Below are 23507 nucleotides of genomic sequence, written 5' to 3'. Positions count from 1 at the left end.
AGCACCATGAACTAGAGATGCTGAAATGAACAGGACACTGACACTGGCTTCAAAACGTCTGTTCTGCCGAGAAACAGTCCTAGTGGAGCAGAATGCTCGCTCAGGCTGATGCAGCCTGGGAGACTCAAGGAACACCTCCCAGTGGAGGTGACGCTGTATCTAGGACGACAAACTTGCATGTGGTCAGAACACACACATTCAGAGACTGGGCTGCAGTTGAGGGTGAATGGTTTGTGGGGCCATGAGGCTGACTGGAGAACAGGGCCAGACCTGCAAGCCAGGCTCAGGGACCTTTACTTCCTGAGAGCAGGAAGAAGGCTAGGGAAGAGTCTTCTCAGAGGGAGGACCCTCGACATGAGTGTGGCAACTCAAGAGATCAGCCGAGAACAGAGACAATATCAAGTGGGAATATCGGCCCATGAAGCTTGGAGGCTTTAGGAAGGAAAGGGCATACTGTAGGCTTCATAAGGGCAGGGAGGAAGACTTTAGCTGACCCCTAGGTACCCAGAGACTCAGTCTGGGCTTTAGATGTGATAAAGGGTTTATAAAGGGTGCAGTAGGGTTGTAGGCTATAGACTGGATGTACATTCAGTCTGCTACCACGGGTATTCACTAGGTCTGACTAACAAGTATGTCTTCAGATAAAAATGCAACTGATAGAACTAAACATGAGACAGGCTGGGACCTGGAAGCCTTTGCTGCAGTGCTTGTACGTGGACAAACATCTCCAGCAACAAAATATAGAGAAACTATAAGGGAAGAAAAACAACTATGCATGAGTGGTTGGGGCAAATCATGGACAACAAGATTCAAAAAGGTAAACAAAACAAAACCAAACCCCCAGTTCTCACTTCTGAAGAGATGGGAGCACAAGCAGGGCAATGAGCATGCCCCCTGCGCACAGCAGCGCCTAAGGAGTATGCAAACCACCCAAGCCACTCCTCTGACCTGATCTCCGGACACACTCCTACTCTCACCACAGATCACAAACCAGCCCCTCCGCCCAGGGAGCGAGCAAGGGAACCTACTGTTCTCGTTCCTCCACCAGTAAAGCCTTGCCTGCGTCTGCTGGGCCTCTTATTAGTTTCTATTGATGAAGGAAGGCCAAGAACCAGGGTTGGTGACAGATGCATGGTGCCCAGTGTGGGGCGGTAGTCCCCTTCCTGGGAGGGGACCTGAGTGCCTCCAGGACCACCAAATGCAGCCTCCCCATGGGTGACAAGTGGCCACCTCTTGTTTCAGGCGGGCTTCCTAAGCCAGGTGACAGAGGCAGTCAGGAAGTATCCCAATTCAGACCCTGAGCCTGCAGAAGGAAGGACACTACTGGCCCTGCATTTTATAACCCAGGTTACTCATGATGTAAGGAGAGAATTACAAAAGCTGGAGGCTGGGCTCAAACCCCATTGTCAGCCTTGGTAGAGGGGGCCTTCAAGGTCTGTAACCACCAAGACTTAAATGGAAGAGGCCAATAAGGATATGTGCTTAGTTGCTCGGTTGTGTCCAACTCTTTGCAATCCCACGGACTGTGGCCCACCAGGCTCCTCTGTCCATGGGATTCTCCAGGCAAGAATACTGAAGTGGGTTGCCATGCCCTCCTCCAGGGGATCTTCCCAAGCCAGGGATCGAATCCAGGTTTCCTGCATTGCAGGCGGACTCTACCAACTGAGCCACCACCAATAAGAGGCTAATAAAAAACAGCTTTCGGCTGCTCTGATTCACCCACCACCTCAAGGGGACCCTGGAGGGCTGAGGAGGCTAGACAGAATGACAAGAAGTCGACTGAGCCTGAAGGAGTGTGCCTTTTATCAGAAGGAGGGGCACTGCGAGGGGAATGGCCTAACTGCCCTCCTCTGGGATGCTAGAGGGGCAACCTTGACCAGCCTCAGTTCCTTGCAAACATCTGCATACTGACTGATGAGGCCCAAGAGCCTCCCTGGCTCCAGATGCTACTGGATTCATCCTCCTTTCTCAAATGGAGCCTCAGGTCACCCTGAATGTGGCAGGTAGGAGCACTGAATTTCTTGTAGACACTGGCACCGCCTGTTCTGTTCTGACTTGGCCAGCTGGCCTCCCCAACCGTGACTGCACCATGACAATAGTTGATGGACAGCCAAAGGCAAGGTGGTTTACGTCTCCTCTTGCCTGTGGGATCAGGTCCATCATTATTACACACTCCTTTTTGTATATGCCAGAATGCCCTGTGCTGCTCCCCAGAAGAGACTTGCTAAATAAATTAGGAGCTAGTATATTCTGAGGGGGCTTCTCAGGTAGCTCAGAAGTAAGGAATCCACCTGCCAATGCAGGAGATATAGGTTCAATTCTTGGGTTAGGAAGGTCCCCTGGAGGAGGAAATGGCAAGCTACTCTAGTATTCTTGCCTGTGAAATTCCATGGACAGAGGAGCCTGGCAGGCTGCAGTCCTTGGGGTCTGGAGTTCAGAGGAAATGTCTGGGCTGGGGATATAAATTTGATAGTATGAAGTGGGTAGCTGAGAGAAATGAAGTAGGAGAGACAGGTATGACCAAAGGGCTCATTCAGTCATGTCTGACTTTTTGCAACCCCATGGGCTGTAGCTCACCAGGCTCCACGATCCATGGAATTTTCCAGGCAAGAATACAGGGTGGGTTGCCATTTTTTTTCTCCAGGGGTTCTTCCTGACCCAGGCATCGAACTCCCGTCTCTTGCAGTCTCCTGCATTGGCAAGCAGATTCTTTACCACTGAGCTACTTGGGAAGCCCCAAAAGATACATGTAAACTATAAAAAAGAAACAAAGATTTCGTCCTGAAGGTCATGTGTGATAGCAGCTTCATGCTGGAGCTAGGTGACTGCTGCAACCTAACACACTGGAGCAGAGGATGATAGGTAGGGTCTTTATGGTAACCTAGGTAAGGGATGCAAATTCTCATATACAGTTTTATATCCTGACTTTTCCTCTTATATCATGAACATTTTAACTGAAAGGTCTCTGTAAATATAGCTTTAGATGGCTAAATAACCTACCCACCTGTGAATGTATCAATACATAATCCACTTAACCACTATTATACAGTTTGGCATTTTGGCTTTTTCAGTTTTATGTTAGGAACCTTAATTCTTTCACATAAACGTTTATCTTCTGTGCTATGTAAAACCATGTCCCCCTGCCTTGGTGATAAAAATCTCTGGGAAATATCAATGATTTTCTAAAATTATTGGTTGGTGGTTTAGTCGCTAAGTCATGTATGACTCTTGCGACCTCATGGACTGTAGCCCGCCAGGCTCCTCTGTCCATGGGATTCTCCAGGCAATAATACTGGAGTGGGTTGCCATTTCCTTTTCCAGGGATCTTCCCAACCCAGGGATCGAACCCGAGTCTCCTGCCTTGCAGGCAGACTGAGCTATGAGGGAAGTCCTAAAATTTTTTGAGCAAATCTAGTTACTAAGTTTTACTTTCACATTTAATTGAAATTTTTTCAGCCAAATCAAGCTTGAACTAAACTAAGAAGCATGTAGTGAAAAAGACAGGCATGACTGGGATGATACTCACCAATTGCATCATTTGATTCTCTATATTTCAAATATTTTCAAGTGATATGACCAATAGGGGTTATTAACCAACATATGTAAATAGCTAATAAAATGTCACAAAACCCCAACCTGATTGAAAAATGGGCAGAAGAACTGAATAGACATTTTTCCAAAGAGGAAATGTAGATGACCAATAGGCACATGAAAAGATGCTTAACACTACTAATGCTCATGGAAATGCAAATCAAAACCACAATGAAATATCTCCTCACACCTGTCAGAGTGGCTAAAGAAAATGGATAAGGAGAATGTGTGTGTATAATTATATACAGTAAGCAAATATAATCATATAAATATGTGTAATTATATATATATATATATATATATATACACACACACACACACACACACACACATACACACACAATGGAAAAGAATGAAATTCTGTCATCTGCAGTAACATGGAGGGACCTGGAGGGCACAATGCTAAAGTGAAGTCAGCCAGACAGAGGAAAACAAACTCTGCACATGGAATTAAAAAAATACAACAAACTAGAGAATATAACAAAAGAGAGGCAGACTCACAGGCACAGAAAACAAAACTAGGAGTTACCAGTGGGGAGAGGGAGTGGCGGAGGGGCAATATTGGGTTAGGGGATTAAGAGGTACAAACTACTACTACTACTACTACTACTACTACTAAATCGCTTCAGCCGTGTCCGACTCTGTGCGACCCCATAGACGGCAGCCCACCAGGCTCCTCTGTCCCTGGGATTCTCCAGGCAAGAACACTGGAGTGGGTTGCCATTTCCTTCTCCCAGTGCATTAAAGTGAAAGTGAAGTCGCTCAGTCGTGTTCGACTCTTAGCGATCCCATGGACTGCAGCCCACCAGGCTCCTCCACCCATGGGATTTTCCAGGCAAGAGGACTGGAGTGGGGTGCCATTGCCTTCTCCAAGGTACAAGCTATTAGGCATAAAATAAGCTATGAGGATATACTGTACGACACGGTGTGCGTGCGCTCAGTCGCTTCAGTTATGTCCAACTCTGTGACCCCATGGACCGTAGCCCACTAGCTCCTCTGTCTATGGGATTCTCCAGGCAAGAATACTGGGGTGGGTTGCCATGCCCTCCCCCAGGGGATCTTACCCAGGGACTGAACATGCATCTCTTAGGCTTCCTGTGTTGGCAGGTGGGTTCTTCACCACTAGCACACCTGGGAGGCTCATACATCATGGAGAATATAACAAATATTTTATAATAACTGTAAATGGAGTATAACCTTTAAAAACTGTGAGTCACTAAGTTATACACTTATAACTCTATAATATTATACATCAACTATGCTTCAGTTAAAAGAAAAAAAAATCCACCCAGGAAGCTGTGTGTTTAAGATACTGCAGAACAAGATAGTAGGCCCCAATGACCATGTGGAGTACAGCCTTCTGTCAATCCACACAGGCCATGGGACATAAGCTGCTAAATAGATTACTTACAGTGATAAGCAGCTGAGATTTGAGGGTTGTTTGTTACTATAGTATAACCTAGCCTATTCCAATTTATCTGCTGCCTCCTCATTTCTGCCACTCTGTTCTCTTCTTCCCCACTCACTCCAGGGTTGGAGGAGAGAAGAGGGAGTTAAGGAGGGAAAGAGAAGTAAGACACCCACAGTCCCACAGTGGATACTCTCGGCGCTCCACTCAGATGCCCTTAAAGGCCCCTCTTTGCTCCTTCCCCAGCTTCTGTGCCTTTGCCTTTTACCAGGCCATAAGCTGAGACTTTTCAAAGGCCTATTCAAGGGCTACTGGAGCCGCTGTGCCCACAGCAGAGTCAGAAGTGCTCAGGAATTAACATCGTCCCACCCAGAGATGGGCCTTAGCCAGTGACTGGTGTGGCAGTAGGAAAGCCAGCTGCCTGGCAACCAGTCTGGACAAACTCTTAGGCACAGTTTATATTCAAAGCTCTCCTGTGGCCCCAGGCTGAAGCTACCCTCCATGGGGCTTCGTTTGAAGTCACACTTTTGCTTTGCGTTTCCCCTCCTGTATCCTGCTTCTCCTACTCATTTCCAGTTTTTCCTGGGAGCATTTCCCAAATAGATTACTTACAGGCAAAGTCCCATTTCATTTACTTCTGAAAAACCCTAAGACATTTGGAATTGGTAGTGGTCATAGGAAACAAACTCTAAAGTCGAGATTTTGGAATCTGATCACTTGCTGGTTAGGTGACAATACAGATGCTATCACTAATGCTAAGTACAGTGTGATTAGCAGCTGGTATACCCTAACATTACCATTACTAAAATACGTACCTGTGGTAAACTGGAATCAGAAACAGCTGAAAGGGGTTGCATGGTCTTGTGCAATACAGAGCAAGTGATAACTTAGAAGACTATGGATTTAGTTCATTATTGCTGGATGCTATTGATGAATGGAAGAGAGAAAATGACAAGCTCAGAGCAGACAGTCACCAATTAGGCGAGATGTAAAAGTCAAAAAGTCTCTCTAGGAGCTTTTAAAAAAGACTGTCATCTACTGTAGCTGTAATGTTCATTGTGCTTAAGGCCAGGCACAAGACTATTGTAAGCATAGGAGAACTTCAGCAACGGCTAAGTTCACGGCCTCAATAAGTCTCCTACACCAATGTCAGGACCCTGATAGGGAAGGAGTGGGACCCTGAGACTTGGGATAGAAACATCCAGAAAGATGCACTTGAGAATATTTAACCGTAAGACCCATTTGAACATTTTGGGCATGCAAGACTGAACCCCTTCCCCTTGCAAGAAGACAACAACAGCCCCACTCCTTGCAGAAACTACACAAAGACCTTAAGTGAGTAAGATGTCCTTCTGCAAAACAATACCTGCCTTACTCAAAATCTTCCCCATATCCCTTCCTGGACACTAGGCCAATAACTAGGATTATGTCTCGGCATGACCCACACAGGGAAGTTCTGGCCAGTTAAGGATGGAGAAGAATTATTCACCAAAGGAGCGACAGGACCAGGCTAATACAGAGCAGCAAAAGCCAGGAGTGCTTGCTTGCAAATGCACCCTGAGGTTGCTGAACCAGGGTCAGGGGTATTGGAATATTACTGTGGTTAACGGAGTGCTTGTTGACATGGAGATACTCTTCCAGGACTCGATAAGTAATATCCTGACAAGAGGCCTTGGAACCGATCCTAATAGTAAGATAGTGTTTAGATACTTGGAGAAGCTGATCCCACATTACATGAGGAACTATGATGGAACCACCGTGAGAGTGATGAGGAAGGAATGAAAAGTTTCCAAACTAAAGCACATCAAAGACTCATCACTAGAGCAGGGATTCTGGAAGTCAGGTAATATACGTAGTCCTGGCTCTGGACCTTCTTACCGTGGGCACAGAGTCTTCACTGGCATACCTGGTAATCATTTCCTTGATATCTAAACGTATAATCAGGTTGTATATGCTCAGCACGTGGAAGAACCCTCATATTGGTTCCTTGACCTGTGTAATAATGCCTATTGTAGTAGAGAAGGCCAAACGAAAGCCCCTGAACTGCTCTCTCCCTCCCCACTGCCTCAAATCTGGCCAAGATGTGCTTGTGCTTGGTCACCATGTCGTGTCCAACTCTTTGTGACCCTGTGGACTGTAGCCCACCAGAGCCCTCCGTCCATGGGGATTCTCCAGGCAAGAATACTGGAGTGGGTTGCTATGCCCTCCTCCAGGGGATCTTCCAAACCCAGGGCCCGAACCCAAGTCTCCCACGTTGCAGGCAGGTTCTTTACCGTTGGAGCCACCAGGGAAGCCCAGCTAAGATAATACATCACACACAATACAGCCTCAGCAGAGAGTCCACGACAGCCAGCGTTACTATTGCTCACAGGCCCTACTGTCCATTCAGCGTCTCTAACTCAGCATGCTCGAACCTTGGGTTTATGATCAGAGCTGACAACCTCACAAGTTAGTGATTTGCCTTTGTTTAGAAGGATGTTTACGCATTCTCTTATGGCATAAAAAGCTTTTGTTCAAGTTAGTAGGATTCCTGCTATTGGTTAAAAGATGTGACACAGTCCGTGTTCAGAAAGGGAGCCTTTACACCACTATACAAAAACAGATGGCTAATAAGGACCCATGGTACGGCACAGGGGACTCTACTCAGCACTCTGTAATGGCCTACGGGGAAAAGAAGCTAAAAAGAGCGGGTTTATATATACGTGTACCTGAATTACTATGCTGTATACCTAACACAACATGTAAATCAACTACACTCACTAAAAATTTAAAAAACAAGCAGACAATATTGCTTCTTGGGTGGAATGCTGTGCTAACCTAAAAAACTTAAAGGATGCAAGGGTGGTAACTGTTGTTCAGTTGCTCAGTCATGTCCAATTCTTTGCAACTCCATGGACTTAGCATGCCAGCCTCCTTTATCTTCCAGTATCTCTTGGAGTTTGCTCAACTTCCTGTCCATTGATTCAGTGATGCCATCCAACCATCTCATCCTCTGTTGTCCCCTCCTAGCATCAGGGTCTTTTCCAATGAGCCAGCTCTTCACATCAGGTGGCCAAAGTATTGGAGTTTCAGCTTCAGCATCAGTCCTCCCAATGAATATTCAGGGTTGATTTCCTTTAGGATGGACTGGTTTGATCTCCATGCTGTCCAAGGGACTCTCAAGAGTCTTCTCCAGCACCACAGTTCAAAAGCATCAATGCTTCAGCACTCAGTTTTCTTTATGGTCCAACTCTCACATCCATACATGACTACTGGAAAAACCACAGCTTTGGCAATACATTGGCAAAGTGATGTCTCTGCTTTTTAATAGGCTGTCTAGGTTTGCCATAGCTTTCCTTCCAAGGAACAAATGTCTTTCAATTTCATGGCTGCAGTCATCATCTGCAGTGATTTTGGAGCCCAAGAAAATAAAACCTGTCACTGCTTCTACTTTTCCCCCTTCTATTTGCCACGAAGTCTTGGGACAGGATGCCGTGATCTTAGTTTTCTGAATGTTGAGTTTTAAGCTAGGTTTCACTCTCTTCTTTCACTTTCATCAAGAGGCTCTTCAGTTCCTCTTCACTTTCTGCCACTGGAGTGGTATCATCTTGCATATCTGAGGTTGTTGATATTTCTCCCAGCAATCTTGATTCCAGCTTGTGAGTCATCCAGCCTGGCATTTCGCATGATGTACTCTGCACAGAAGTTAAATAAGTAGTGTGACAATATACCACCTTGTAGTACTCCTTTCCCAATCTGGAATCAGTCAGTTGTTCCATGTCCAGTTCTAACTATTGCTTCTTGACCTGCATTCACTAGACAGGTAAGGTGGTCTGGTATTCACATCTCTTAAACAACATTCTACAGTTTGTTGTGATACACACAGTCAAAGGCTTTAGCATAGTCAATAAAGCAGAAATAGATGTTTTTCTGGAATTCCCTTGCTTTCTCTAGGAGCCAATGAATATTGGTAATTTGATCTCTGGTTCCTCTGCCTTTTCTAAACCCAGCTTGTACATCTGGAAGTTCTGGATTCATATACTGCTGGAGCCTAGCTTGAAGAATTTTGAGCATAACCTTGCTAGCATGTGAAATAAGTACAATCGTATGGTAGTTTGAGCATTCTTTGGCATTGCTCTTCTTTGGGATTGGAATGAAAACTAACCTTTCCCATTCCAGGATCCTTGCCTGGGAAATTGCATGGACAGAGGAGCCTGGTGGGTTACAGCCCATGTGGTTGCAAAGAATCAGACATGACTAAACAGGCACTCCCTAGTCCCTTCAAAAACCAGACAGATTTGGCAGATGACAGTGGACTACTGCAAACTTAATTAAGTGGCAGCCACACTGTACCTGCTATGCCAGACATGGTACCTATACTGGAAGGAAGCAACATGGCCTCTCTTACATAGCATGTCATTACTGACCTAACATTCCAACACTGGTCAGAAAGAAAGGTCAGAAAGAATTAAGCATCTGCCTAGGATGGACAACAGTAGACATTGACAATCTTATCTCAGGGCTCTCCTGGGAACTCTGTTCTGTCAAAACACAATCCAAATGAACCTTGACTTTCTGGACCTTCCATATATCACCAGACTGGTGCATTACATGGATACATAGTGTTAACTGTACCCTATGAGCAAGAAAGGCTGATTACTCTAGATGTCCCAGTAAGACCATGTGCTCCAAGAGGCTGGGAGATAAGAATCTTACTATGCCAGTACAATTCTTTAGTACCTAATGATCCACGGCACGTTATGCCAGGACATCCCCTTTAGGGTACAGGAATTGCTATTTATTACACCTTATCATTGCAACTCCTAACACTAAGAACCAAGCACTGTGCTTGCCAGTCCTCTTCCATGGTCAGAGACGGCACGCGCTATACTTGAGGATATTGCTCCAGTACATTTATTGAGTGATTTGGCTATGAGTTTTGTGCCCCATTAATGCTGCTCCTTCAGTTGATACCTAGGGCTTCACAGGGAGAGGGGGATCTCTACACCAGCTGATGGAGGAGGAAAACATCTGGGTATGCTGATACACCTGAATGATAAGTAAATCTGATGTTCCCACAGGTAACAACTGTCATCATGGAAACAATGGACCAATCTGAAAAATAGAAGACCCTGAGAGTACTGGAGTGGGGTGCCATTACCTTCTCCGGAGAGTAAATAAAAGCTGGTATATATTGGAGGGGAGCTGAAACTTGAAAGAAGCGAACAGCATGAAGTGAGTTTCCAATTTTTCTGACTTTCAGCCTGATGGCAGGGTGAATCCAGCTCAAACTCTGAAATAAAATTCTGTCTTCTGGCCTTAAAAACCAGGGAACAAACTTTGGACTGCAAAGTGAGGCGGGGTATCCCCAAAAGGAGTGTATGAGAGAGGGGAAGCCCCAGATTGTGTCTGTAAGCTTTGCCCAAACTCTAGCTGACCCCTGAACCATGCACACATAGGGCCAACCAATAGCAGCCCAGCTACGAATAAAAAAAACTGAACTGAGATGTAAGCTGATGTCTAGGAGACAGAATTTACAGTTTGAATTCAGCCAAATTAACTGTCTGCTTAAAACCACCACTACCACCCTTCAGAAGAATATAACAGAATCTAGTCTCTATAATATGACCTTCAAAACATCCAGGATACTTCCATAAATTACTTAACATACAAAGAAACAGGGAAATGTGACCCACTCTCTGGAGAAAAGACAGTCCATTGAGATCAATTTTAAGATGACCAGATGTTGAAATTTGCAAGCAGAGATTTTTAAAGTGTTTATTATAATAATACTTAATGGTATAAAGTAAAACAGATTTGCAATGAATGAAAAGTTAGGAGAACATAGCAGAAAGTAAGAAGCTACATATACATATGTATATTTTTATACATAACTATATGTGTATTTTTAAAAAAGAAATTCTAGAACTAAAAAACTACAATATTTGAGGTAAAAAATTCACTGGATAGAGTTAATAGCACAGTGGAGGTGATAAAGGAAAGACTCAGTAAAAGAAATGACCCAATAACAGAGAGAGAAAAAAGATGAGGGAAAAAAATGAACAGACTCAGGGACCAGTAGGACAACATCCAGATGGAGGTGAGAGAGAGGGAGCAGAAAAATATTTGCAGAAATGATTGATATTGCCCTAAATGTGGGGAAGGATATAAATTTAAAGATTCAAGGCCAGTAGATCTTAAGCAAAGTAAATATGAAGAAAACCATCCCCAAGCATATCATAGCCAAATTACTAAGAACAAAGATAAAAAAAAACTCTTGAAAGCAGTCAGAGAAAAAGTGACAAATTACATATAGGAGAACACCAACTTGAATGAGTACTAACTTCTCATCAGAAAAGATGGAGGCCAGAAGACAGAGTGGGTTGAAGTGAAGCTCCAAAAAAGATCTGACTGGATTTTGGTTCAAGATGGCGATGTAAGGGACTTCGCTGGTGGTGCAGCAGTTGAGAGTCTGCTTTCCAATGCAGGGGATGCAGGTTGGATCCCTGGCTGGGGAACTAAGATCCCACAGGCCACGGGACAACTAAGCCTGTGCACCGCAACTACTGAGCTCGCATACAGCAACGAAAGATCCCACATGCTGCAATGAAGACCTGTGTGCCACAACTAAGACTTGATACAGCCAGAAATAATGGAATAACTATTACAAAGACAGCAATGCCAGAGGGTCTGGAACTCATGTCTTCCCACAGATAACCCAATTCTACAGCTACACAAAGAACAGTTTCCTCTGGAAAAAGCCAAAACTAGCTGAGCAATGGCTACACAGCAAGTGAACAAGAAAAAACCCACAGTAAAGCAGATAGGGGACTGAGATACAATCTTACCATAAACCTCACCCTTGGCTTGGCAATCCACAATTGGGAGGAATCTCAAAATGCCAAGTGTTTCCCTGAGGATGAAGCCCTTATCTAACATCCCGACCATTTAAGACCTGCACCTGACAAAAGAGCCCTTCAGAAATCTGGCTTTGAAAGCCAACTGGGCTTGCCTTCATGAGACTCACAAGTCTTTAGCAAACTGACAAACTGTTCCCGAAGGGCTCACATTCACAGACACCCCACCCCAGGGCCTAGCAATAGAGGCAGCTGATTGAAAAGCACCCAGACACTGTGAAAGAGGCTTATCTTAAGGCACTGGCTGGAGAGAAAGGCATCTAATTTAACACACATGGAGGGGTTTCCCGAGACATTCTCCAAAGAGAGATGCTGGTGGGTGCCACGTCTGCAATCTCCCCCTGCCTTGCTCCAGCCTGCCTGTAACTCCCGAAAGCAGCTTATATCCTCATTTGGTGCCATGATTTTTGCTGCTGCCACCCAGGCATTGCCTCTAGGTTGCCTGGCTCTGATGGCCAGTGGGATTTATGCTCTTGGATCCCACAGGACTGTAACAACAGATTAATGAGTTCTTAACGAGCTATACCCCAGGGCATAGGAGAGAGGCAACAGACTGAGGCACTTAGTCCTTCTGTGAAAGAGATCTATTAGTTTATCTTCATAGCCTGTCTGAGAGACAAGCGTCTTATTGAACACCCACCCACGGGCTGGCTGCAGTTTCCTCCAGACCATCAAGGGTGGGCACTATCTCCCTGCTCTCCCTCTGCCATGCTCCAGAGGGCCAGCATTTCCCAGAGCAGTGCTTGCACATGCATCTGGTGACCCTGATTCTATACTGGCTGCCCAGTTTTTCTGTTGCTGCCCGGATCATCTGGCTGTGGTGGCCAGCGGAGTGGGGCTTGTGCTTCTGGGTCCCATGGGACTGTAACAATCAGACACAGTTCTTGAGCAGCTACCATTTCCAGGGCACAGTGCAGACAGCAGAATGAAACAGTCCTCCAGCTTCAGTCTATGAACATTCTGAAGCTTTGGCCTGAGGGACAGCTTCTGGTTTGGCACACATATACGAGCCTGCTGAGGTGCTCTCTTGGGGTGAAGGCTGGTGGACAGTATTTTAAAAATTATTTAGGGGCTATGTTGGGTCTTTGTTGCTGTATGCAGGCTTTCTATAGTTGCAGCAGGTGGGGGACACTCCCAAGTTGTGGTGCGTGGCCTTTTCATTGCAGTGGTTTCTCTTGTTATGTGTTTCCCCAGTGGCTCAGATGGTAAAGAATCTGCCTGCAATGAGGGGGACCAGGGTTTGGTCCCTGGTTTGGGAAGATCCCCTGGAGAAGGGCATGGCAACCCACTCCAGTATCCTTGCCTGGAGAATCATTTTATTTTATTGTTTTCTGTATTTATTTATGGCTATGCTGGGTCTTCACTGCCGCACAGGCTTTTCTCTAGCTGCGGCGAGCAAGGGATACACTCTAGCTGCAGGGCAAGGGCTTCTCATCGCAGTGGCTTCTCTTGTTGCTGAGCACGGGCTCTAGGGTGTGCAGGAACAGCTGTGGCACGTAGGCTCAGCAGCGGCAGTTCCCGGGCTCTAGAGCACAGGCTCAATAGTTATGGTGCACAGGCTTAGTTGCTCTGTGGCGTGTGGGATCTTCCCGGATTAGGACTCAAACCCATGTCTCCTGCATTGTCAGGCGGATTCTTTACCACTGAGCCACCAGAGAAGACCTGGCAGTATCTTTATGTTCTCCCTCTCCCTCACTTTAGGTCCCCAGTATCTCTCAGGAGCTTGTACACTTGTCTGGCACCCTAACTTTTATAGCTTTTGCCCAGGGACATGTCTAGATCAGCTGGCTCTGGTGGCCAGTTGGGTTTATAATCACAGTCCCAAAGGATGGCATATATTTGCATACTTTAAAAGCTTCTGCCTGAGGGCCTGACTTCCAATCAGCTTGAATCAAGTGCTGAGATCCTACCATCTGAGACAGTTATAGGTCTTGGCAGGTCCCTCAACTACAGGAAGCCACTAAAAATAATGTAGGTTGCTTAGACAACCACAAAGGTTTGGGGAGATAGCCAAGAACTTAAGCAAAAAGTTGAACAATAAATTTCATCTCTCCATAAGGCCACTCCTTCAAGACTGGCAGAGGTAGCTGTTTTATCTAATGCATAGGGGAAAAAAACACAGAGAGTAAATAAAAATGAAGATTCAGAGGAATATATTATATTCCAAGCAAAAGAATAAGATTACAACATTTTTAAAAAAGATCTTAAGGAAGTGGAGGCAAGTGATTTCCCTGATAAAGAGTTCAAAGTAATGGTCACAAAGATTCTCACTGATCTCAGGAGAAGAATGGATGAACAAAGTAAGAATTTCACCAAAGAGGTAGAAAATATAAGAAGATATCAAATGGAAGTTGCAGAGCTGAACAATAAAATAACTAAACTGAAAACCATACTAGAGGAAATCAACAACAGACTAGATGAAGCAGAAGAAAGGAGCAGTGAACCTGAAGATAGGGCAGAAGAGCTCACCTAATAAGAGCAGGGGGAAGAAAGAATGAAGAAGTGAAGACAACTTTTAAGAAGTTCTTAAGGGACTAACATGACAACATCAAGCAGATCAGCATTTGCCATATAATACGCAGAGTACATCATGAGAAACGCTGGACTGGAAGAAACACAAGCTGGAATCAAGATTGCCAGGAGAAATATCAATAACCTCAGATATGCAGATAACACCACCCTTATGGCAGAAAGCAAAGAGGAGCTAAAAAGCCTCTTGATGAAAGTGAAAGAGGAGAGTGAAAAAGTTGGCTTAAAGCTCAACATTCAGAAAACGAAGATCATGGCATCTGGTCCCATCACTTCATGGGAAATAGATGGGGAAACAGTGGAAACAGTGTCAGAATTTATTTTGGGGGGCTCCAAAATCACTGCAGATGGTGATTGCAGCCATGAAATTAAAGGACGCTTACTCCTTGGAAGAAAAGTTATGACCAACCTAGATAGTGTATTCAAAAGCAGAGACGTTACTTTGCCGACTAAGGTCCGTCTAGTCAAGGCTATGGTTTTTCCTGTGGTCATGTATGGACGTGAGAGTTGGACTGTGAAGAAGGCTGAGCGCCAAAGAATTGATGCTTTTGAACTGTGGTGTTGGAGAAGACTCTTGCGAGTCCCTTGGACTGCAAGGAGATTCAACCAGTCCATTCTGAAGGAAATCAACCCTGGGATTTCTTTGGAAGGAATGATGCTGAAGCTGAAGCTCCAGTACTTTGGCCACCTCGTGCGAAGAGTTGACTCATTGGAAAAGACTCTGATGCTGGGAGGGATTGGGGGCAGGAGGAGAAGGGGACGACCGAGGATGAGATGGCTGGATGGCATCACGGACTCGACGGACGTGAGTCTGAGTGAACTCCGGGAGATTGTGATGGACAGGGAGGCCTGGCGTGCTGCGATTCATGGGGTCGCAAAGAGTCAGACACGAGTGAGTGACTGAACTGAACTGACCTGACCTTACCTCAGAAGGAGAAGGGGGAAAGGAGTAGAAAACTTATTTGAAGAAATATTGATCAAGAACTTTTCTAACCTGGGGAAGGAAACAGACATCAAGTTCCGAGGAGACCAGAGAGTTTCAAAGAAGATCAACCCAAAGAGACTCACATCAAGACACGTAATTAGTATGAGAAACTAAAGACAATGAAAGAATCTTAAAAGCAGCAAGAGAAAAACTTGTTACATACAACAGAATCCTCATAAGACTATGACTAGATTTTCTAGCACAAACCTTGTAAGCCAGAAAGGAGTGGCACATTACATTCAAAGGTGCAAAAGAAAAAAAAAAAAAACCCCTGCCAAACCAAGAATACTCTACTCAGCAAAGTCTTCACTTAGAACTGAAGAGAGAAAGAGTTTTCCAGATATGCAGAAGTTAAGGGAATTCATAACTGCCAAACTGACTTTATAAGAAATATTAAAGGGACTTCTTTAAGCTGAAATGAAAGAGTATAATTAATAATAAGAAAATGTAAGAAAGTATAAACCTCACCTCAAAGGTAAATATCAGTAAAATTTAAAATAACTTATTCTTTTAAAGGTGGTTGGTTAATCACTTATAAAGCTAGTATAGGTTAAAAGACAAAAGCAGTAAAAAGAACTATAACGACAATAACTTGCTAAGGGATACACAAGAAAAAAGGTGCAAATTGTGACATCAAAAACATAAAACACGGGGGAATAAAACTGTAGATTTTTAGAACACATTCAAATGTAAGTTGCTATCAACTTGAAACAGACCGTCATAAATAAAATTAGTTATTTTATGTGAGAGTCATGATAACCAGGAAGCAAAAATCCATAGCAGATACACCAAGATAAAGGAATCTAAGCACACTACGAGAGAAAACCATCCAATTACAAAATAAGAGAGCAAGAGAAGAAGAAAAAAAAGGAAGAATTTTTTTAAAAGACAGAAAGCAATTAACAAAATGGCATTAAGTAGATATCTATCAATAATTACTTGGAATGTAAATGAACCAAATTTTGGCTTACAGCTCAACATTCAGAAAACGAAGATCATGGCATCCGGTCCCATCACTTCATGGGAAATAGATGGGGAAACAGTAGAAACAGTGTCAGAATTTATTTTTTTGGGCTCCAAAATCACTGCAGATGGTGACTTCAGTCATGAAATTAAAAGACACTTGCTCCTTGGAAGAAAAGCTATGACCAACCTAGACAACATATTAAAGAGCAGAGACATTACTTTGCCGACTAAGGTCCGTCTAGTCAAGGATATGGTTTTTCCAGTGGTCATGTATGGAAGTGAGAGTTGGAATGTAAAGAAAGCTAAGTGCTGAAGAATTGATGCTTTTGAACTGCGGTGTTGGATAAAACTCTTGAGAGTTTCTTGGACTGCAAGGAGACCCAACCAGTCCATCCTAAAGGAGATCAGTCCTAGGTGTTCATTGGAAGGACTGATGTTGAAGGTGAAACTCCAATACTTTGGCCACCTGATGCAAAGAGCTGACTCATTTGAAAAGACCCTGATGCTGGGAAAGATTGAGGGTGGAGGAGAAGGGGACGACAGAGGATGAGATGGCTGGATGGCATCACCGACTCAATGGACATGAGGTTGGGTAGAGTCTGGGAGTTGGTGATGGACAGGGAGGCCTGGCGTGCTGCAGTCCATGGCGTCACAGAGTCAGACGTGACTGAGTGACTAAACTGAATTATGCTTTAAGGAAACAAAAATATGATAGACTGAGTCAAAAGTTAGCAGAAAAAAGGAAACAGAAATAAATGAAATGGAGACTAAACAGACAACAGAAAATATTAGTGAAACTGAGTGATGCTTTTTGTTCTTAACACTCAGCAAAACTGGTTTAAGTCTTTAGTTAGACTCAGCAAGAAGAGAGAACTCGAATAAAATCAGAAATAAAAGAAAAGGGACTTCCCTGGTGGTGCAGTGGATAGGAATATGCCTGCCAATGCCAGGGACGAGTTTAGTCCCTGGTCTGGGAAGATTCCACATGCTTACCAGCAACTGAAGTCCATGTGCCACAATTACTGAACCTGCCATCTAGAGCTCAAGAACTGCAATTACTGAGCCTGCACCACAGCTACTGAAGCCTGAGTGCTCGAGGACCTGTAAGCCACAACTACTGAGCCTGCGTGCCCCAACTTCCTAGCCTGTGTTCTGTAACTACTGAAGCCCATTTCCTAGAGCCTATACTCTGCAACAAGAGAAGCCAGCTCAATGAGAAGACTGTGAACCACAATGAAGAGTAGCTTCCGCTTGTCGCAACTAGAAAAATCCCACATGCAGCAGCAAAGACCCATTGCAACCAAAAAATAAATAAAAACAACCTCCCCCACAAACAACAGGTTTTAAAAAAAGGAATAAAAGAAAATCATTACAGCTGATACCACAGAAATACAAAGGCTCATTAGAGACTAGTATGAACAATTACATAGCAAAAAATTATACAACCTAGAAGAAATGGATAAATTGCTAGAAGCATACAACCTAACAAAACTGAATCAGGAAGAAACACAAAATCTCAACAGAGATGGAATCAGTAATCAAAAACCTCCCCAAAACCAAGTCCACAACCAGATACAAACGTAACTTCACTAGTGAGTTCTACCAAATGTTCAAAGTCCTATTTAAAAAACTGAAGAGGGGGAAACACTTCCAAACTCATTTAAAAGGCCAGCATCACACTGGCCAAAACCAGAAAAGGACACCATCAGAAAAGAAAACCACATTAGGTACATTAAGTTACATTAGTACACAAAGATACATTAGGTTCCGTATCCCTAATGGATACAGATGCAAAAAGTCTCAATAAAATACTAGCAAGTCAAATTCAGCAGCATATTAGGTTCATTCATCATTATCAAATGAGATTTACATCTGGGATGTAAGGATGCTTCAACACATTCAAACCAATTAACATGACACATCACATCAATAGCATTAAAGGAAAAAAAATCACACCATTTCTATAGACACAGAAAAAGCATTTGACGAAATTTAACATCTGTTCATGATAAGCACTCTTAACAGATTACATATGGAGAGAATGTACCGAAACATAATACAGGTCATATATGATAAGTGTCCAGCTAATATACTCAGTGGTGAAAGCCTCTCATCGTAAGATGAGGAACAAGACAAGGGTGCCTAATCTCAGCATCCCATACTCAACAGAGCACTGGAAGTCCTACTTGAGCAATCAAGCAAGAAAAATGAAAAAAAGGTATCATAAACAGAAAGGAAGAAGGAAGAAGTGAAACTCTCTCTCTGCAGGTGGGTTTTTTTTTTTTTTTTGGTGGGGGGTGGTGGAAATCAAACCATTTTAATAAGAAGCTTCAAGAGAATAAATTTTGTTGTTCTCAGCCATGACATTTGTGGTAATTTCTTACAGGATCCCCAAGAAGTTAATATAATAGAAAGCCAACATCTTTAAGTGTGGAAAGAAAAAATTTCTTAACCAAGAATTCTAAATCTAGCCAAAATATCCTTCAAGAATGAATAGAGGCATTTTCAGACAAAAGAAAAAACAAAAGTAATTCATTGTCAGCAGGGAGGTACTGAAAAAAATGCTAAAGGAAGACTGGAAAGAAATGACACCAGATGGAACACTGGATATGCACAAAAGAATACAGAGAATCACAAATGGTAAATAACTGGGTAAATGTAGATTATTTCTTCCTCTGACTTTTAAAAGAAATACTATTTACAGTAAAATGTAGAGCTTTGCCTTGTGCGGTTTATAACGTATTCAGACATAATATTAATAAATATGACACCTATGGCATAAAAGACCCACTCCAGTATTCTTGCCTGGAGAATCCCATGGACAGAGGAGTCTGGCAGGCCATAGTCCATAGGGTCACAGAGAGTTGGACACGACTGAAGTGACTAAGCATGGCATAAAAGATGGGAAGGGATAAATGCATCCATACAGTTGCCAAGCTTCTATATTTTAGGTGGTGTTAAAATATTAACTCTAAATACACTGAAAAGTTAAGGAGGTATAATGCAAAACCTGGAATAACCACTAAGAAAATAATGAATAGCTGCAGCTAAAAAGCCAGTAGGAAAAAAAAAAAGCCAGCAGATCAGGACCTGGTGCTAACTGCACTGAATGGAGTGCTCTAAGTGGGATGTGGCAGAGGATGTTAGAGAATCTTCCAAGGAAAAGGACTGGTAATAAAAGCACTGATAATAAAACTGCTTGTAGCAAAGGAGATTAGAATGGACACTGTAGCGGGCTGAACGGTGACCTCCCCAAAATATTTCTAGACACAATTTCAGAATGTGACCTTATTTGGAATAAGTGTTTCTGCAGACACAACTAAGTTAAAGATCTCAAGTTAAGATCATCTCAGATTAACGTGGGCCAATGATGGATTTCTTATAAGATACAGGCACAGAGGAGAAACATGGAGACAAAGAGAAGGCCATGAGAAGACAAAGACAGAGATTGGAATCATGTTTCCACAACAAAAGGAACCAGGAGCCACCAGAAACTGGAAGAGGCGAAAAAGGCAAAAGAGTGAAGTTGAACCCTTGCTTTACACCATACACAAAAATGAACTCAAAATAGATCAAAGACCTAAATGTAAGAGCTAAAACTATGAAACTTAGAAGGAAATGGGAAAAGCTTCATAACACTGGATTTGGCAGTTATGTCTTGGCTTTGATACCAAAAGTACAGGCAGCAGATGAAAAATATTTACATAAAATGTATAATTTATGTGCATTGGACACTATAACAGAGTGAAAATATTGGAGGAAATATTTTTAAATCATATATTTGATAAGAAATTAAAATCCAGAATATATGGAGAACTACAACTCAAGAATAACACCAACAAAACAAAGAAGAATTGGGTTGAAAAATGAGTAAAGGAACAGATATTTCTCCAGAGATGATATGCAAATAGCCACATGAAATGATACTCAATGTCACTAACCATAAGGGAAATACAAATCAAAACCAGGGAAGACACCACTTCACACTCATTAGGATAGCTATCATCAAAAAGCAGAAAATAACAGTTGTTGGTGAGACTGCGGAGAGACTGAAACCCTTGTACATTGCTGGTGGGAAAGCAAAATGGTACAGCTGCTACAGAAAATTGTATAGCAGTTCCTCAAACAATTAAACATAATCATGTGATCCAGCAGTTCCACTTGTGAGTATATACCCAAAAGAACCGAAAGCAGGGACTTAAGATATTATATACACATGCTCATAGCAGGATTATTCACAAAAGCCCAAAGGTGGAGGCAGCCCAAGTGTCCATCAATGGGAGGACAAAGAAACAAAAAAGTGGCACACGAATTCAGGGGAATACAACGGATTCCTTTCTTATACGTTAAGTCCTGCCTTGAAAGAGGACGACTTTGGACTCATACTACAACATGGATGAACCTTGAGAATATACTAAGTGAACAGAGCCTGTCTCAAAGGGCAAATAATGTATAATTCTATTTCATGAGGTACCTTGAGTTGTCAAATTCACGGAAATGGAAAAGTAGGATAGTGGTTTCCAGGGGCTCGGGGAGGGGAAACAGGGAGTTGTTATTTAATGGGTACAGAGTTTCAGTTTGGGAAAAAATTTCTGGTGATGGATAGTGGCAATGGTGGCACAACTATGTGAGTGCACTTAGTGCCACTGAACTGCACACGTAAAAATGGCTAAAATGATAACGCACACCTATTTTACCACAACTAGAAGACAGATGAAAAATTAAAGAGGAGGAGGACAGGAATCTCACTTAGAGCCCTTGAGGGAATATGGTCCTGCCTACCCCTTGCCTGCAGAATTCTGGCTTCCAGAATGGTGAGAGGACACGCTTCTGCTGTCTGAAGCCACTAGGTCTGTGGTCATTTGTTGTGGCAGCCACAGGAATCTAATATGGACACACTGAGATTACAGAAGTAAAATAAGACAGAGACGGAACCAGAAGACGCAAAGACCAGGTAGACGTGACACATCGCTTTGAAGAAGAGCTAGAGCAGGACTTTGTTCGGTTCTCCTGTGAGTAAGGGTGAGAACTGGGGGCCGAATACGGCCCCTTAGAGGTCCTAGCTCAGAGAGCCCGTGTTCTCCCCCAGGCCAGCCGTCATGCTGAATGGCCAATCCCAGCAACCCCAGCTTCATAAAGGTATGAATGTCCAGGGCCTCAGACCTCTCATGGATGAAGATCTGGGACACCCTTCAAGGCAAGCCACCTAGAACAGCAGAAGCAATATAGTCAAAAAAGTATACTGTATATATATAAAGTATATTCTTGCCTAGAAAATCCCGTGGACAGAGGAGCCTGGTGGGCTGCTGTCCATAGGGTCGCACAGAGTTGGACACGACAGAAGCGACTTAGCATGAATGCACTGGAGAAGGAAATGGCAACCCACTCCAGTATTCTTGCCTGGAGAATCCTATGGACAGAGGAGCCCAGTGGGCCACAGTCCATGGGGTCACACAGAGTCGGACATGACTGAAGTGACTTAGCAGCAGCAGCAGCAGTGTGTGTGTATATATATATATATATATATATTTTTTTAAAGTATATGGCTGTACTTTATAGCAGTATAAAGGAGGAAATCCAGAAGAGAGAGAGGAAGATGACAAATGATTATTTACAGCCTTGGTACCAACAGCAGCAGTGAGAGCTGTCGCTTATCCCTTTAACATCCTTCTTCTAATCTTTCTCCTAGAAACTGTAACTAATTCAAATCTTGAAGAAGTTGTGATGAGGTGAACTTGATGTAAAAAACAGGTGGATCTGAACAGTGTGCGGGGTGATCTGCAGCAGGTGCTGTGAGTGCTCAGACCCAGATTCCCTTAATCTCCTCCTCTGGCTTCGTGCGCTTTTCTTTCTAAAGACCCATGCCAGCTGCTCTCTGGAGGATGGCCCCCTGTGCTGGTGACACTCTGCACAGGCCAGAAGCACCAAGGGGCAGCCTGCCGATCCGTGACTAAGAAAGCCAAGTTCCCTCCCCTCCAGTCACGACAGACTCTGAGTGGTCACTGACATTCTGGAGCACCACACCAGGATCAGTCTGCAGCTCAAACTCTTCTCCATGGAACTCCGCCTGAAAGCACAACTTCCTTTTCTTACTTTCCTCTCGAACGGGTGGGAGAGTGCTGGGATCACTCCTGAATAAAGCCCTGCACAGGATCCTTGACTCAAGGTCTGCATCTGAGGAACCCTATCTGAGGCAGGGGAAAAGATGTCTTGACTCGCCCAGTTATAATCTGGCACCTGTATGTCCTAGGTGTTTCACGTCAGAGTGCTCTAAAGACATGGGCCACTTTTTGGGGTTCTTGTTATTCTCAGATGAGAGACACCTCCTCTGGCCAGATACCTGAAACCCCTCCTCTCTTAATCTCTGACTTTCTGTGGGGTACTCCCCCAACAAGGCACACCTATTGAGATCACACTGGCCCCTCAGATGGTCCTCTTGGTCAGCAACTATTTCAAGACAATTTTTTTTGCAAAATCTACAGCTGGCCCCTACAAACCACACATTTTTGTCCCTCAGAACTCAGGAAGTATGAGCCTTCCCAAGACAGGTGTTTCTCAGCCTCTGGCCAATGTACTTACTTTTCCGCACATGAATGAGGCACCAGTGCCCATGTCTTGCAACTTCAGGGAACACATATCGGTGTACTTGCACAGAACTGGGAGGGAAAAACTCTCTAAATCCTCTTACACCTCTGCCAATCAGTCTTCATGGCTCTCCTGTACACCCTCAAAGTCGGGGATGGGCTTACTAGTTGGCAGAACTGTTCTTTCTTCCCCTGCACTGTGAGGTTTGCGAGAGTGTAGATTCTCCAAGCAGGGAATGAATCTGGGCCCTCAGCAGTGAAAGCACAGAGTCCTAACCATTGGACAACCAGGGCATTTCCTAGGATTTTCTTTTTTTTTTTGCAATAGTCTCTTCACAGGTCTTCCAAACTTCATGTAAGACTCTATATTAAATGACACCTATTGTTTTCAGCTTTGAGGCCACAGCTGAAATTCTGGACTGAAAGCGTTTTAACATTCTGTTACATCGATAATGGTCCTGGTGCAGACACTTCACTCCAAGTTTGGTAATTCTGAGCCCCAACTGGTTACAAAGTTCCTCTAGCAGACAGAAAAAAAGGCAAAAGGC

General features: G+C 43.7%; 1 protein-coding gene across 1 annotated transcript in view; it reads left to right on the top strand.

The window, feature by feature from the left end:
• Positions 1–22124, top strand: part of STK10 (serine/threonine kinase 10) — a 153645-nt gene extending 131521 nt beyond the window's left edge. The window contains exons 20-21 of the transcript XR_008201176.1: positions 10060–10213; positions 22065–22124. The gene's annotated coding sequence lies outside the window, so the exon portion shown is untranslated. The remainder of the gene's footprint in view (positions 1–10059; positions 10214–22064) is intronic.
• The last annotated feature ends 1383 nt before the right edge of the window (positions 22125–23507 follow it).

This window comes from Budorcas taxicolor, chromosome 20, assembly GCF_023091745.1.
Source record: "Budorcas taxicolor isolate Tak-1 chromosome 20, Takin1.1, whole genome shotgun sequence".
In the NCBI taxonomy this organism is placed as follows: domain Eukaryota; kingdom Metazoa; phylum Chordata; class Mammalia; order Artiodactyla; family Bovidae; genus Budorcas; species Budorcas taxicolor.
Note: the sequence above shows the minus strand (reverse complement) of the source record. Positions and strands in the feature narration are given on the sequence as shown.